The sequence below is a fragment of the Gossypium arboreum genome, chromosome 8 (assembly GCF_025698485.1).
Source record: "Gossypium arboreum isolate Shixiya-1 chromosome 8, ASM2569848v2, whole genome shotgun sequence".
Taxonomy (NCBI): domain Eukaryota; kingdom Viridiplantae; phylum Streptophyta; class Magnoliopsida; order Malvales; family Malvaceae; genus Gossypium; species Gossypium arboreum.
Window position 1 is genome coordinate 61,481,995 of NC_069077.1, and position 13,090 is coordinate 61,495,084.

Consider the following 13,090-nt stretch of genomic DNA (forward strand, 5'->3'; position numbering starts at 1 on the left):
ACAATGTGTTAGTGGCAGAATTAAGGGCCAAACCATTGTTGATTCATCAAATTCGTGAAGCTCAGAAAGTCGATGATGAATTGGTTGCAAAACGGGCTAAATGTGTTTCGAATATGGAATCAGAGTTTCAAATTGATGATGACGATTGTTTGAAGTTTAGAAATCGTTTGTGTGTTCCAAGAAGTTAAGAACTTATTTCGATGATTCTGAACGAAGCTCATTGTAGCCGAATGTCAATTCACCCGGGGAGTACGAAAATGTACAACGATCTGAGACGTCAGTTTTGGTGGCATGGTATGAAACGAGACATTTCCGATTTTGTTTCGAAGTGCTTAGTATGTCAGCAAGTGAAGGTGGAACATCAAGTGCCTACGGGTTTACTTCAGCCGATCATGATACCTGAATGGAAATGGGATCGAGTCACGATGGATTTTGTATCCGGCCGCCGTTGTCGGCAAGTAAGAAAGATGCGATTTGGGTTGTTGTTGATAGATCGACTAAATCGGCTCACTTTATCCCCGTACGCACGGATTTTTCATTGGATAAACTAGCTGAATTGTATGTTTCTCGGATTGTGAGATTACACGGGGTACCTATTTCTATTGTGTCAGATAGAGATCCGAGATTCACCTCACAATTTTGGAAGAAATTGCAAGAAGCTTTGGGTACCAAGTTGCATTTTAGCACCGTTTTTCATCCCCAAACCGATGGTCAATCCGAGCGGATAATTCAGATACTCGAGGATATGTTGAAATGCTGCATCCTTGAGTTTAGTGGTTCATGGGAACGGTATCTACCTTTGATTGAATTCGCTTACAACAATAGTTTTCAATCAAGTATTAAGATGGCACCTTACGAGGCTTTGTACAGTCGTAAATGTCGTACACCATTGTTTTGGACCGAGCTCTGTGAAAATAAGATTTTCGGAGTTGATTTGATTAAGGATGCTTTGCGTAAAGTAAGAATAATTCGTGAAAGTCCAAGGCGCCCACGATCGTCGAAGTCGTCGCGGATTTGAAACGAAAAGACATTAAGTATCAGGTGGGGGACAAAGTGTTTCTTAAAGTTTCACCTTGGAAAAAGATACTCAGATTTGGCCGTAAGGGCAAATTGAGTCCGAGATTCATTGGGCCATATGAAATCTCCGAACGAGTTGGTCCAGTTGCATATAGGTTGCTGTTACCCCCTGAACTTGAAAGGATTCACAACGTTTTTCATGTTTCGATGCTTCGACATTACAGATCTGATCCTTCGCACATAATTAGTCCATCAGAGGTTGAAATTCAACCCGATATGAGTTATGAAGAAGAACCGATTCGTATCCTGGCTCGTGAAGTGAAGGAGTTACAAAACAAAAAGGTTCCTTTAGTAAAAGTGTTATGGCTCAAACACGGGATGGAAGAAGCTACTTGGGAGACTGAGAACTCTATGAAAGAACGATACCCAAACCTATTTACCGGTAAGATTTTCGGGGACGAAAATTTCTTAAAGTGGGGGAGAGTTGTGACAGCCCTAAATGGACCCTAGTCGGAAAGTGGTTTCGAGACCACTAAACCGAGTCATAAAAATAATTAACCGTCATAGTTGATGCTTATTATATGTATATATGCATGTGTGAAAATTTCATGTTTGAATTTTGTTAATTGTAAGTGAATTTTATTAAATAGGACTTATGTGAGAAAATTTAGAAATGTGCTAGGCAAATGTGAAGTGGCCTATTAATGCATGTTATGAAAATGATGGGTTTGCATGTCAAATTACCCAAAATTTGAGCTAGTGGCCGCCATGCTATGGGGTGAAACATGTTGTGAACATGTTGTGTTAGTGTGTTATGTTAGAAAGAATAAAATAAAGGGTTAGTAATTAAGTAATAAAAGGGAGGGTGATGAAAACAAAGTTGTCTCATCCATGCCCCCTATTTTGCCGTACCTAGAAGAAGAAAAAAAAAAAAGGGCTTCATCCTCTTTGTTCTTCTTGACCGAAAAATCAAAGGAAGAAGAAAGGAGTTCTCTTGCTTCATGTTCGGTTTGGATGAGGATTAGGAAGAGGTAAGTACCTTGAAATTCTTGGAAAATTTTGTATAAAGAAGGTGGTTAGTTCAAGTTCTAATCATTCCATGGCTTAAGTTTTGATTGTTAGGAGGTTTGATATTTGGCCAAGTAGTTGGAAGCTCTTAGTACATATATTTTCTTCTTTCTTGAAGGTTGAAATTTGGGTTGTTCTTAAGGAGGTGCGAATGTGGTCATTGAAGGGCCTTGAGGGACAATATGTGTGGCTTGGGTTATAACATTCGGCCATGGTAGAAAATGGAAGTGATAGATGGTTGTAAATTGTGATGGTTTAAGGAAATTGTAAGTAGTTTGAATAAATGAACAATAATAATAACAAATCATCTAGTGAATTGGTGTAGTGGCCGAATTTAAACTAGGAAGTTATTGAGTAATGTGTGTGTTTTAAGTAATAGAATTGAGTGAATGCTTGGAATGTGATATGTATGAATTATGTGTATTAGCCGAGTTTTGAACTTGAAACAAATGGTATGTAGTCAATACAAGTAACCATATTTGTAGGAAGTATTAAGCATATAATTGGCCTCAACATAGACATGCATATTTGGCCACATGAGGTAGATTTGTGTTGTATATATTCGGTTAGAGGCAAGCACATTGATGCTTTTATCTTGACTTAGATAATCGGCTCAAGGAGAATTTGTTAAAATGTTTAGTCAATTGATATTAGGTTAATGATGTGTGTATTCGGTCATCAAGGTGCACATGAGGAAATGTTAGATTAATTGTATTAAATTGCTCAGTGTGATTAAAAATGCGTATGACCATTTTGTATTTGAGCTAAAGGTGGCCATATGACCTATCAAACTCCTTGTCATATTCGCCATAAGCTAGCATAATGAGACTTTAATAAGTTGAATTTGTTTGAATTAGCTCAAGAGCTTAGAGGACCAAAGTTGGATAAGGGAAAGGAAAAAGTGATCGAATAGCCGCCGAAATCGTTCGACAACATCCTAGGTAAGTTTTCGAGTAATGAAACTTAGTTTACGATTTGATTAAGTCATGACGTATAATTATAACAATATACGGTGATATAATGATTCTACTTGAATTATATGTGAGTTAATTAGTCTATACGTATGATGGGTAGCCGTATGTGCATAGAAATCATGTCATGAAGCAAGCCGAATCATGCTGTTCGTATGTGGCTATTGAACCAAAAATGGAATGCTTAATAATTGAATTGTGTTTGAATTCTAGTTATGAAAACGAAATAAAGATGTGTCATGATTTACTGATATGTGCATGAATATTCGGATACTAACGGGGTTAAGTCCCGAAGACATGTGTGCTAGTGATTAATTCCGGGCTAAGTCCCGAAGGCATTTGTGCGAGTTACAAATTTCGGGCTAAGTCCCGAAGGCATTGGTGCGAGTTACTAATTCCGGGCTAAGTCCCGAAGGCATTTGTGCGAGTTGCTATATCCGGGCTAAGACCCGAAGGCATTTATGCTAGTGACCATATCCGGGCTAAGACCTAAAGGCCTTGTGCGAGTGGTTATATCCAGCTAAATCCCGAAGATACTTGGGTTTGGGAATGAGCGATCTTGCTGTAATGATTTCAATTAATACGCTCGTAAAATCCCAACGATGAGGTATGTTTCGTATGTGCATTGAGATAATTGATTCCTTCTAAATAGTATTTGCTCAATCGATTAACAAGCTTCCGGCTTTTAGTCAGGTCGATTCCTTATGTATGAATATAAGGGTTGGAAATGTGAAGTAGGTATGATTGTGAGAATATGTGTATATGAAATTATTCATTTAGTCGTATGAATGCTATACTTCAGTTGTGCACGATGTCATTGCTCAAAACTTACTAAGCATTAAATGCTTACTCCGTTTCTTTGATTCTCTGTTTTATAGATTTTGGTTCGTCAGCTATCGGGCTCGGGATTGTCGAAGTTGAAGTCGACCACACTATCAAAGCCCTTTTGGTACATTTTTGGTTGAACTCTGAAAATGGCATGTATAGGACTACCTTTTTGTTGTTGGTCATGTACCCTTTGGTTTTGTATAAATTTGGATAGCCATGCGAAAATGGCTTATATATACTTTGAGCATAGCATTATAATCGTTTTGTATGTTGTTCATTGAGAGGTATGGAAATGTTTGGTAACGATTAGCCATTGGAATGGTTAATCATGATCATTTTGGTGCTTTGTATGACAAATTCTAGTTGATTCATGGAAAACCATGAAATAGGTAAAGTTCACCTTAAAAACAGATGCTGACAGCAGCAGTGGTGTGGATTTGAAAAATCACTAAAAATAGTACGAATGGAATTAAATAGTTAATAAATTATGTAATCAAACCTTGATGAATCTACTTTCATATGGAAGAAACTAAATGATCATATGAGTCGTATTTTAGGAGATATTTAAGTTTTCGTGGAACAGGGCCAGAGCAATTTCTGGATCCCCTGATCTGACTTTGGAAATTCACTATAAATTAACCAGAGATAATTAGAGGTCATGCAATATATGTATAGATTCCTTTTTGAGTCTAGTTTCGTTAGAAACAAACGGTATAAGTAATTAAGCCCTGTACAGGAAGATACATAAGTCGTAATGCATGAAGGTCAGAGCAGTCGAACTCTGAAACAGGGGAGACTTTAACTAATAAACTGTACTAATTGGCTTGACCAAAAATTCTAGAAACAAATTTGTAGATGGATATATGAGTCTAGTTTCAGGTAAAATTTACAAAATTGGTTTTCGAGTTTTGGAACTCAAGATATGATTTTTAAGGTAACAGTGACGCAGTTAGCCAGCTTGTCTGGAAAATTTTTTTGGGGACTGTGAAAATAAATGAAATAGGTCTGTAAATACCTCGTGTTCGACTCCGGCAACGGTCTCGGGATCGGGGCGTTACAAGCAGTCTTTATGACTCACCTCTCTTTCTTACAATCCTACTTGGTGTTCAGTTTTCATTCATTACTTTGTTTTTACAATGAGGACATTGCTTCTTTTTAAAGAGGGTAAGGAAAATATTTTGCAACATGAATTTTTAAATTTTGCAAGTATGTTTCAATCTTTTTACCTAAGTATGTTGAAATAAATGAATGTTCAGAGATAATTTTTGTTCTTAAGTTTGTTCAAATGCAAGCATGATTTCTGATTTTATCTAAGTTATTCTTGTGTTATCTTGAGTGATAAAATGCTTGTATATTCTTTAATCTTATGTAGTATTTTCCATGAATTTTGATTTCTTTAGAAATAGACATGTATGAAGGTTTAAGTCTTTAGAATTGACTTAGTAACTTTCTTGAGGCGAAATCCTAGGAAGTATAAGAATCTAAACATGATATAGACATGTTTTCTTTGGATTGTTTGAGCCTTTCAAGCCAACCTTATTAAATTAACCCTTGAAACTTTACTTTTGATCTTAATGGCCTATTTATTGCAAAGTAACTATAGTATAAGCCACATTACCTTCTTTTTATTTTTATCCTATTTTGTGCACCTATCTTAACTAAATTTGTCTTGGTGATCAAAGTTTCAGGAAAAATACAAAAATTGTACATGCTCTTCACATATGTAACTAAAAAAAAAGAGAAATAAAAGATTAAAGAAGAAAGAAAAGTTGTTCAAATTCTGAAAAATAAAGGTTGAGCATGAGTTCAATATAAGTTTGGGGGTGTTCTAAAGACCCATTTGTATGAAGGTTGTGACGCAAAAGGATCCAAAATAAAGTTAGGGTTAAGATGATTGAACGTAAAAATTTACTTCTCTTTATCCCTACCTTTAGCCTACCCTCATTAAATCCTAATAAAAGATCTTTTAATTTGATGATTATACTGACTACATTAATGGAGAGGAATTGTTAAGTTTAACATATGAAAACCATTCGCTAAACTTTGTGATTACTCTATTTAGATTGATAAGGAAAGCTTATTGATTGGTAAATGTTATATATGACTTTGAAATGCATGCAAACTATAGCTCATGTTGACATTATGTTGTACTTAGTATAAAGTTTTGAAATAATATCTGCATTCAAGCTACTTAACAATAAAAAGCATCTTTGAGCATGATTTTGTTGATGCATGATTATATGCAAAGATTGGTGCTACTTTATCATATTGCAAAATTGCTTTAGCAAAATTTTTGTTGTGCTTGAACATTACTTGGGACGAGCAATGGTTTAAGTTTTGGGTTGTGTAAACTCAAAATTACATAGGATTTTTCTATACATTTTTACCACATTTTGACTTAATAATTATATTAATCTTGAGTAATCTAATAAATTAAGTGGATTTTGCTTAAATGTTAATAATGGGCATGAAATTATAAAATATGTGAAATTGTGCTTTATTACATGAATTGTGTATAAATTATATTATTTCATATCATTTATTAATGTGTTAATTTTTATCATGCAGTAGGGCCATAGAGTTGATTCAATAAATTGAGTATATTATAATGTGCATGGACATTAGCTACATTCTCATGTATTGGATGGCAACAACCATGTAGAATTGGGTCATTTAATTATCATCTTGACCCAATAAAAAAGGGTGAAATATGTTGGATCAGTCAACAAGTTTACTAGGTCATGGAATAGTCCAATCCAGGAGGAGAGAAGCCTAATTTGGCAACCACACTTGGGCAGCCTAAAATCAACTTTGGGACAATTATTTGGAGGTCCCTACACTTGGAAGAATGTTTGAAATTGGCACACAAGGTTTGCTTGAGAAACTATCCAACCTTAGCTAAATATAGCATGATCTTGTGCCTAAACTAAGCAACTAAATCACCCACTTTTCCACATATCATGGTCAGCCATAAGAGGGAGAGAATCAGGGAGATGTGATGCTATTTTTAACAAAATAAGCCACCAAATTCACCTATAAATACCACACACCTTTCAAATCATCCTTAATCCATTCATTCATCAAGCATTTCTTTAACACCCCTATCCGTATTCGTTGCCAAAACAGGGTTTTGGGGCATTACCAGACTTACATCACAAACAATCATACAATTCTGAATTATAAATTTACGTCCAAATTAAAACCATTTTTAATTAATCATAAAGTCCCTAATACGAGCCTACGAGGTTCAAAACATGCTTTGGAAGTGAATCGGGATTAAATCGAGAACTATAGAAATTTTTACAAAACTTAGAAAATTTTCCACTTTATAGGGGTCACACGCCCGTGTGAATATGGGAGACGCTTGTGTGGCCAGGCTGTGTGGTCACACACGCCCATGTCCTGACCCCGTGTAACTCTCTAACTTGTAACTCATGAACAAATTGAGATCACACGGCCAAGTCACACGCCTATGTGCTAGGCCGTGTGGTTAATTAATTTAATTTGAATTAGGTGCAGGTTTCACACGGCTAATACACACACCTATGTTCTAGGCCGTGTGGCACACACGACTAAGACACACGCCCGTGTCTCTACCCGTATGCCAAATTCTGAGCATTCTGTTTCCCAAAATTAGGGTGCAGGGGACACACAACCTAACCACATGCCTATGTTATTAGGCCGTGTGTCATACACGATCTAGACACACTCTCGTGTGTCTGCCCGTGTGGACAAAATGAAGCCATTTCCTAGCTTCATTTCTCACCCAAATTCGCCCAAAAACCTGTACACAAAACACTCAACCAATTCCAACCATTTCAAGCATTCCAATTGAACAAATCTTTCATTCATCAAGGCATATCATTTCATGCATACATGGTTACAAACTCACCTTAGCTTAACTTAGGCATTAACAACATTTGATCACATGAACTTAGCATAACACATGTGTATATATATATATCATAATAGCTTGCTAAATCATACCCAAAATGAACCATCACTAGCCATTCCAATGGCTAGGTTACAAAAATAACATTTCAAGCCACTATTGGCCAAGTTTCCCTATACATGCCATTATACCAAAATGATTTCACTAAATATACCCAAAATGCTAGACAATAGTGTGACGACACTCTAGTGATCTTCCAAACTTCACGAGCTTCCTAGCACTATAAAACAGGGAAAAATAAAAGGAGCAAGCATTACATGCTTAGTAAGTTCGTATAACGGAAATTAAACTTACCAATCTTGATTATTAAATCAACAATACAATATAGTATTTCCATCCATTTGACTAAATTTGCCTAAGCACATACATTTAATCAAACATATTAGTCACCAAAATCTTCATATAAATCAAGTAACACAGGTGAGATCATCAAGTAATATTCTTTCAAGTCTTTTTCAATTCATCTCAAAGTTCTTGTGCCATGTCAAGAGTTTTATGTCTGCTGAATCGTTGAATTCCAATGAATGCTCAAGTAGTACACTCGAAGTGTACGATTCAATAATTCATCAATTTCTTATTTAGAGATACCCCATAGGGCACTTAACCAAGAAACACTCTCTCGAGTCACATATTGTTTAACAGGATTACCAGTCCAGGCTAAATCCTTTATATAGCGTATGCTCAAAGGCTCGATTAGGATTACCAGTCCGGGCTAAACCCTAACCTTAACGCATACTCGAGAGGTATTATATTAGGATTACTCATTTGGGCTAAATCCTTTATATGACAAGGTCATTGGGATTACTTGTCTGAGCTAAATCCTGTCCACGACAAATGCACGACCCTACTTGTTTCGAGGAAGCGCACATAATCATCAGAATTCAACATCCAATCGGGACTAGCCCCTTTATCACCATTTCAAGCTGATTTTCATTTTTCATCATAGCATACAAGTGAAGCAAATCAACATAAATCACATTACATGCAAAAAAATAATTAATTAACATAATTACATGTCCGATTAAGTTACACAAACTTACCTCGACACTTATTCCCGTAAAAGTCTACTAATCCGAGATCTTTTCTTTTCCTCGATCTAACCTTGAATTGGTGTTGTCCAGATGTATATAAATGAATTTCGCATTGATTTCACACATTTCATAACTAAATGGACTCAATATACGTTTTAGGAAAAATTACCATTTTACCCCTAACTTTTTCATAAATTCTGATTTTGTCTCTAGGCCCGGAAAATGAAACTTGTACAAATTACTCCCTATTCCAAGCCTAACCAAAGCCCTATTAAAAATTTTCCAGCACATGTATTCATAAAATTTTATAATTTTTCATCAAATTTTACAACTTTTCATTTTATTCCCTAAATCAAAAATCACTTTGTAAAAGTTGTTTATCTATCAATAATATTTCATTTTCTACCATAAATTTCTAATTTCCAGCATAAGACATCCATGACCCGTTTCCATACTTTGATAACTTTTCAAATTAATTGCTCAAATAGAGAGATTAAGCTATCCCAGTTTCAAAAATACCAAAATTACTAAAAACGGACAAGAGAACTTACTCAATTAGGCCTTGAAAGTTTCTTTTCTCTCTCCTAGGGTTTCCATGTGTTTTTAGCCTAAAGATAATGAAAATAGGATGATATAATTTCTTTTCATCTTTTAATTAATTAAGTATTTTGGTATTTCCAATTTAGTCCCTTGTCTTTTTCTATAATTCTATGGATGAGTCACCAAGAAAAATATACATACTTTTCTTAATGGTCTAATTACCATATAAGGACCTCTAGTTTTGAATTCCATAGCTATTTGATCCTCATAGCTACTAGAATTCAACTTTCCCATTTTATGCGATTTAGTCCTTGTTGTAATTAAACACTTAATCAATAAAATTTTCATATCAAAATTTTCATACGTTATTCCTAACATTTTACGGGCCATATGATAAAATAAAAATGAAATATATTTTGGGTCAGATTTGTGGTCCCGAAACCACTGTTCCGGTTTCACTAAAAAATGGGCTGTTACAATCTCTCATTCCTTCATTCACTCATTTCCCTTTTCCATTTCAACGCTGAGCCACTCCATCCCCCTTTCCATTCCTTAGCCAACAAAAGCCTTGTCAAGACCATCTCTTGGCCGACCACATTAAGAAACCCTTAGCAATGGAGCAACAGGCGGATCCGAGAAACACCTCAGTTAGAAAGATCTGAAAGGCTACAGAATTGAATTAGAGTTTACTCTTTCCTCCTTGTTGTTTAATTTAAACATGTTTGCTAAGTGTTTATTGATCTTGTAATCAATAATAAGCTTAATTTTGTTTATCTAAAATGATTATGTTAGGTCAATAATATTCATTTGATTCATGTTTAACGTGTTTGTGCCTCGGTCAATCATATTTTAAATTAAAATTAAAATGCATTTCATTCATACATGATTGGATGCATTCAGATTAGCGAAGTGATCCTAACCAGATGATGGCTAGTAGACACATAATTGAAAAGTGCAATGCTCAATTTAGATCATTAAACCTGACTAAATTAAAGGTTTATAATATCTTTAGTTAGCTCTATTATCTTGCATATTTCTTAGGTTTATGTGATTAAACTGTTTCAAACTTAATTGTCCCTATTACCTCGCATAAATACTAAGAAACCCTCAGTTTAATATGATCAGTAAACTGCATGTTTCACTAAGTAAAAGATCTTAGAGGACTTAATTTCGTTTCCAAACCCATGAAAGATCGAGTTTCCATGGAAAGTTTTCCGAACACTATTAAGAATGATGAAAATGAATTAAATTGATTAATATGATTATCCTAGCCTATTCATGTTATTGATTGTTGAAATTATGTTTTTGTTTCTAAAATCCATTCATAAATTTAGATCATTTGCATTTAGATTTAATTGCATAAGGAACAATTTAGCATCTAGTTAAATTAATCTAGTTAAATCATCATCACTCAAATTATTATGTTTTTATACCATATTATGAATTTATAATTCTGCAAATAACTGATTAACACACATAATCCCTGTGGAGACGATAACTCATTTTACTTACTTTTTACTTGAACGATTATGTACATTTACATTAAATCTCATTACAAAGCTCCAACACTCCGATTGAACCTTACTCAGATCCAGATAAACTACTTAAGTACAACCGTCAAGTAATGGGCAATGACCCACCCACGGTTATAAACTTACCTTGAGAAAATTCATTATTTGAAGAGCCATAAGAACAATAAAGAAGTAATCAGGAAAAAGTCCAATGGCTCAGCGGATGTTGCTCGAATACGTCCTACATATACTAGATGCGGTGTGAGAAAGAATAGAACGGCTGATGATTAACACCAATAATATCAAGATAAAAACAGTCACAATCTAGATTATCTAGAACACACTACAGTTCAAATTGAACAAACACTTGAAGTTGTTCCTTCAACTATGTGATACCTTCAAGTATAACAGAGTATCCGACAATGCTATATGTCTACAGTTATTCCTATTTTCATTATGTGATAATGTGGCCAATTGGTTAGATTCATTAAAATTGGGATCTATTACAACATGGAACGATCTCTCGAAAAAAATTCTTTATAATTTTTTCCCAATTAGTCGAACCATTAAGCTACAGCAGGAAATCACAAATTTTAAAGAATTCGAAAGTGAAACCCTATACGAGGCGTGGGAGCAATTGAAGACGATGCTAAGAAAATGCCGACACCATGGACTTGAAGTGTGGCTCCAGATACAGATTTTCTACAATGGTGTTGATAGGCACATTAGATTTAACTTAAATGGAGCATCTAACGGATATCTCATGTTCCATATGTACTTATAAGATCATTGCAAATATGGCAATGATTTAGTATAGGTGGCCTAACGAAAGGTTTATATACCTATCAAAGACTCTAATGGAAAAAGTTGTGAACAAACAAAATGAAGATGATAAATTTGAACGACTCTTAGAAAATCTTAACTGTTTGGAGATGCTGTTCAAGCCAATGATAACAAAGCCACATTCTAAAAACCAACCGAATGAGGCAAGCTACGTAAATAATAAGGGTTTAGATCCCAATTCAAGTACCTATAATTTCAGTTGGCGAGATCATCTAAACCTCAAGTGGGAAGGCAACCAAAGAGGCGCGAATCAAGCTCAAACTCAACTAAATCCTTCATACCAACTTCCACCTATGCAACAACGTACCATGGATAATGACCATACTGCTTGTGGTAAAAAATTAAATCAACTAGAGGGGGAGATAAAAACAATGAATATGGGCATTCAACAAGTCCAAGTATCATCTGGACGACTCGAATCTCGAATAGACAACCTCTACGACCAAATGAGCCAACTAATGATGATGTTTAAAAAAAATGACCAAGTTCTCCCTAGTAATATGAAAAATAATCCTCAGAGAAATGGGATTGAGCATGTAAAAGCAATTATGGTGGAATCAGACAAGGAATTAAAACCACCAACTAAACCCATCCAGGAAAAGGAGACAGTTTCAAAAGACGTAAACAAACCTTTAATGCCCCAAAAATCTTAAGTATTTGTTTTTGTATGTTTGTGTGACACAAACACAAATGTGTATCTGCTTCAGTGGTTATGTGTTCTGGGAGAGTCTGAGAAGTCTTGGGTTCAAGCCTTAGCTTGTGTAAAAGTTTTGTTTTAAATGGATAAACCTTTGTCTCTAGTCAGTAGGCTTTTAAATTAATATGGGTAAAACATTTTAGAAAAGGCCTCCTAGTCTAGGGGATGAGTGGCATGTTATTCTTAACTGAGGTCTGAAGTTCGAGTCCTGGCGTGTGCAATGGAGTGTTTATTTTGCTGCCTATGCCGTGTGGGAAGTAAAGGTTAACCGAAATACTGCAGAGTTGAGTGGGGTTTGAATTTTGTGGTTGAGTGGATTATGATAGAGGGATTTTAGGAGGAAATGTTGGGATTTGGATAGTGGAGTGGTTGGAGAATTTTGAGGAATCAAGTGAGGGGAGTGTTTAGAGGTCATGTCAAAATGGGAGTCTTATTTTGTCAAAAAAATCGGTCATAGCTCACTTTTTGCCTATTGTGCCAAATTTTTTCTTCTAGTTGTGCTCTTCATTCGTCGGTTTTTCTTCTTTTTTGTCTTCTTGGAAGCCGAATTTTGCTAGGGACTTCGGGTACCTTTCGGCTTTGTTTTGTTTTCAATTTTGCTTTTTCCTTCAATCCCCTTGCCTACCGATTCT

The 13,090-nt window shown here is 35.2% G+C and overlaps 1 non-coding gene across 1 annotated transcript; it reads right to left on the minus strand.

Moving 5' to 3' along the window:
- Positions 1 to 11,487: 11,487 nt before the first annotated feature.
- Positions 11,488 to 11,593, minus strand: LOC128279865 (small nucleolar RNA R71). Its single transcript, XR_008270057.1, has one exon. It is a non-coding gene; the product is annotated as a small nucleolar RNA R71 (small nucleolar RNA).
- Between the last annotated feature and the right edge of the window lie 1,497 nt (positions 11,594 to 13,090).